Source organism: Apodemus sylvaticus, chromosome 1 (assembly GCF_947179515.1).
Source record: "Apodemus sylvaticus chromosome 1, mApoSyl1.1, whole genome shotgun sequence".
Classification (NCBI taxonomy): domain Eukaryota; kingdom Metazoa; phylum Chordata; class Mammalia; order Rodentia; family Muridae; genus Apodemus; species Apodemus sylvaticus.
In genome coordinates, this window is record NC_067472.1 from 140,276,243 (window position 1) to 140,281,279 (window position 5,037).

Genomic DNA, 5,037 nt, shown 5'->3' on the forward strand with positions numbered 1-5,037 from the left:
GGCTCTTGAATAAACAACATGTGCTAGTCAAAACGGATGGGGGTGTTGATTCAAATAATCATTTTTTAGTAAGTAGTAGTAGTTTACTTATTCACTTTACATCCCACTCACTGCCTCCTCCCCATCACCCCCTCCCACAATTCTCCTCACATCCCCCATCTCCACCTCTGAGTGAGTATCCCCCCATCACCACCGGGCATCCCCCGACCCTGGTACATCAAGTGAGGCTAGATGCATCCTCTCCCACTGAGCCAGGACAAGACAGCCCAGCTAGAAGAACAGATCCCACGTACAGGCCACAGCTTTTGGGACAGCCTTGGCCAGGTGTCCAGGACCCACATGAAGACCAAGCTGCACATTTAGAGAGGTTCATCTTAGCATCCTTAAATACAGTCTCTATTTTGGGAAATGAAGGTTTTCTACGCTGCTTTTACATAGTGGAATTACACACAGGTTCTTTCCTTAGAGGCCCAATGTGGAAATAATGGTTTCTGTAATATGGGGACCTCTAACCCCGTCCACACTGGCACGCCTCAAGCCGGGGCTCCTGACTGTTCCCTTTTTATTTGAGCCAGTTTCACTCAAAAGACAAAACCTCCAGGCCTGGGGGGCTCCACCCTCCCAGAAATATTTAACATCTGAATGAAGTTGGCAGGCCTGGCAGAATAAGTGAAAACGGTTTTCTGTCCTGGGTTCTTTCCCCACAACATTTAATCCCTGAAATGGACATAGATAAAGATGACTCCAGCAAATTGTGTTTCCTAAACTAAGTGCTGCCAGTGAAATCCTTTATGTTCCCTTCCCAATGGAGACTGTTATAAGATATTTCACATCCTTTGTGTCCCTGACAGATGAAATTACCCTAGAAACGAGTATTAGTGTTTAAAATTAAGATCCAGGCTATTAGTGTGATCCCACAGCTGTGTGGGGAACGAGTGCAGGAGCAATGGGGCAGACACAAGGATTGAGGCAAGGAAGCAGCTCTGACCAGGGTCGGAGGCAATAAAATTACAAGGCCCTCTCCCTTTACTGCCCTCTTGGGATTAATGCCCAAAGGCCTGTCCCACGATTGACTGTAGGACAGAATAACAGGGCTTATTGGGGCGTTTCCAGAAGGCATGTGAAGGCCATCTTCTTTCCCATGACTCAGCCAGCAGGATTTCTTGAGAGCCTCTGTCATACAAATCACACAGCAATAGTGCTGCAGGAGACAAAGGCAAGCTAACTCCATGCCTCTTTAGAGGCAGACACGGTCTTCTCTCTCGCTTACCAGTGTCCTAGCTCATGCAAAGATGTAACTGAGCCACAGGCCATGAAGACATCAGAAGCATGAGGAGGCAGAGATGCAGAAAGGACTTGAATGGCCACAGCTCTGGTGTTGTGATGTGGTGTGGTGGCCTCTGAGAAACAGGTATTCAGGTGCAAAGCTTCAGTCTGTCTGTCTGCCTGTCTCCTCCCTCTCCCTCTCTCCCTCTTCCCCTTCCCTTCACTCCCTCACCCCCTTCCCTTCCCTTCCCTCTCCCTCTCTCCCTCTACCTCTCCCCTCACCCTGTCCCTCTCTCCGCTCTCCCTCTCCCTTCATCTCTCTCTGTCTCTCTCTCTGTCTCTGTCTCTCTCTGTCTCTCTCTGTCTCTGTCTGTCTGTCTCTCTCTCTCTCTCTCTCTCTCTCTCTCTCTCTCTCTCTCTCTCTCTCTGTGTGTGTGTGTGTGTGTGTGTGTGTGTGTGTGTGTGTGTTTCCTACATGAGGATAAAAATCTGATCAGCTTCCAGCTCCTACCTACCTGCCTGTTGCCAGGTCTTCCCTAACCATTATTGAAGCTATAGTTCTGGAACTATAAGCCAAAATAAACTCTTTCTTCCTTAAGCTGTTCTTGGTCATGCTATTAGAACATAGCACCAGAAAAGTTAACTAATAGGGACTGTGGTGGATGATTAAATTAGATGAAGTCATAAGGGTGGGGCCCTCATAATGGGATTAGAGTTCATGTAAGAGAGACCACAAAGCTCCTAATAGTCTCTCTGTCTCTCTGCTCTCTCTCTCTCTCTCTCTCTCTCTCTCTCTCTCTCTCTCTCTCTCTCTCTCTGCCACAGCAAGGAACATGCTCTCACAACAATCTCTTAGCACCTTGTTTTGGAACTTCCAAAACTCTGGTCTTATAAGAAATCAATGCCTATTGTCCATCGCCAGGACAATGGTATTCTATAAAGACAAACCAAGCTTAGGCATCAATTAAACACTGTGTCTCTTTTCTCCTTCTCTTTCCTCACGACCTTGTTCTTGAGGATGATGGAAGCCAGAACTTAAAAGAAAGTTATCCCTCCCTGGGGTAGTAGTAGAGAAGCTAAAACTGTAACTAGGTTTTCTTCAGAGAGGCAAACATTACCCAGATAGGGACCCCTTCCGTCCTCATGCAGTCTGTGCTTGCTGGTGAAGCTATGGGACCTTCAACTGCCTCAGAGAAAGCTGCAGAGTCATGGACTCCAGGCATGGTGGACAATCCCCACAGAGAAGGGGCTGTCTTATTACTATGAATAGACGCCATGACCAACGAAACTTCTAGAATAAAGCATGTAATGGGTGGGGGCTTACAGTTTCAAAAGGTGAGTGCATGAACATCTTGGTGGGAAGTGCAGCAACAGTCAGGCATAATGCTGGGGTAGCAGCTGAGGGCTCATGACTGACCCCCAGCACCAGGCAGAGAGCTAACTGGGAAAGGTGTGTGCTTTTGAAACCTCAAACCAGTGCCACAGTTCCTCCAACAAGGCTACACCTCCTAATCCTACCCAAACAATTCCACCAACTGGGGATGGAGTGGTCAAACATGGGGAAGGAAGAGGGAATAGGGAAGGAGGAGGGGAGGGGAACAGGGAGGGGGAGGGGAATGGGAATGATGATAAAGACTCCATAATAGACATGTATGAAACTATCAAACACCAATAAATATTTTCAAGCAAGCATTAGTAACACACACCTATAATCCTAAAACTCCAGAAGCAGAGTCAAGAGGGTCAAGAATTCAAGGTCAAGGCCACTCTCTGCTACAAAGAGAGTTGGAGGCTAGACTGGGCAGCATGAAAGCTTGACTCAAAAAAAAAAAAAAGAATAATATGGAAGATTACCCTGCTTTGCACAAATGACAGGTCTTTCTGATGAGAAGACAATGCTGTTTTAAGCAAATATGAAATCAACCTCAAGACAACAAGTTACCTAAATTACTGTAACCACCATTAAGCTAACTTAATCAGCAATCTGATGGGTAAAAGGTCGATAGTCTTAGCCTACCTCTGTTTGAGGCTTTGGAGTAGAAATGAGAGTTTTTCTGTACCTGCTCCCACGGGGATCATGTCAGACAGCTGTGAGTCTAGGATTCCCTTGCTCTTCACTTTGAGGAAGTGAGGTCAAAGTGAGGTCAAATAGTTGGTCAATGCGATCAGGTGACAACATCAGCCATGACCTCTGGATCAAGCCCAATGCTCCCTCCTGGGGACCAGAACTTGCTCCAGAGGGAAACTTGCTCCAGAGGGGCAAGGAACAGGGCCAAACCCAGCTTTTTGCTACTCACTGGAAGAGGGGGTGATGCAGTCACTAAAGGGGAGAACGGTTGGAGCTTAAAATAGTCAGTACCCTTGTGGGTAGCAAAACCTACGGATGCTCAGCTCATTTAGTACTCCTTCTCTGTAGGTCCAAAGAGCCCTCACAGGTGACAGCTGCAGTTTAAATGTGTCCATCAAAGCCCATGCTGACACGTGGTGCCAGTCCAATGATGTGGAGACATGAAGACTTTAAGAGATTGGCTGGGTTATGAGAAAAGAGCCCTCCAGGTTAGATTGGTGCCACCGCAGAAGGAATAATTACCTCTAGGATGATTTGCTATGAGTGTAAGTCGAGGCCCATCTCCTGCTTCCTGTATTTCTCTAATGTTCCTCTGTCTTTCTGGGATGAACTTGCACAGCATAAAGGCCTTCACCACTCACCAGCTTCCACCTTAGTCTTCAAGTCCTCTGGATCTGTGAGTTGAATAGGCTTTGTTCTTTATTAATTACTACCCTGTCTCTGGTGTTCAGCTGTCTGTAGCAACAAAACATGAACTAAGACAATAACTGAAGGCTAATTCACTCCTGATCCCCGTCACCTCAGCCTTACCCTGAAAGGAAATGCTTTGAGGTCGGCAGATGAGCTTTTCCACTGAGATGAGCTCTCCAGACATTCGAAGTGACCCTCACATAAGACCAGGGATTTCTGTAACAGGGGCTGGGAGATGGTTCAATCTCCCAAGACTCAAACTATGCAAATATAAGACCTGAGCTCCAGTTCCAGGACCCATTAAAAAAAACTGGGCCTAGCTATGAGTGCCTATAACCCTAGCATTAACAGGAGACAAACATAGCTCAAGAGCTCAGCAGCTACCCTGGGGGTGGGGGGTGGGGGTGGGGTTCAGGTTCAATGAGAAACCCTGTCTCAAGTGAAAAAGAACATGGAGAGTGACACAGAAAGACACCCAATTTCCTCTTTTGGCCTCCACCTATGGGAACACACACCCACATGAACACTGAAACACCACACGTAAACATACACACATTGATGCAAGGGTTCTCAGGGGTCTGCCCTCACTGGGTGCAGAACTGGAGGGATTGCACAGGTGTTATCTGAAGCAGGATTATCCTCTGTGGGTCTGATCTAAGATCTAATCAGTCGGGCTCTTTGAAGGGACAATGCACTTGACAAAACAAAGTCAACACATGCAAAGAATTTGAGGCTTGGAAAATGAATAAGGTTCTAGAGCAAGAATGGTAGCTGTCCTCTGAGAACTAAAAGCAAACCCTGGGTGAAAGCCAACACAGAAATGGAACCCTGTAAAGAGAATTCCTCTAATACAAGATCCAGCCGGGGCATTTCCAGCCTTCGGACTTACAAATCGTGAATCAACATGGTTCTCCAAGCTATTCTAGGCAACTGGGTCCAGGATCCCTTGTGGGTAGCAAAACCTACGGATGCTCAGCTCATTTAGATAAAATTCTGTGCATTTTATAAAACCT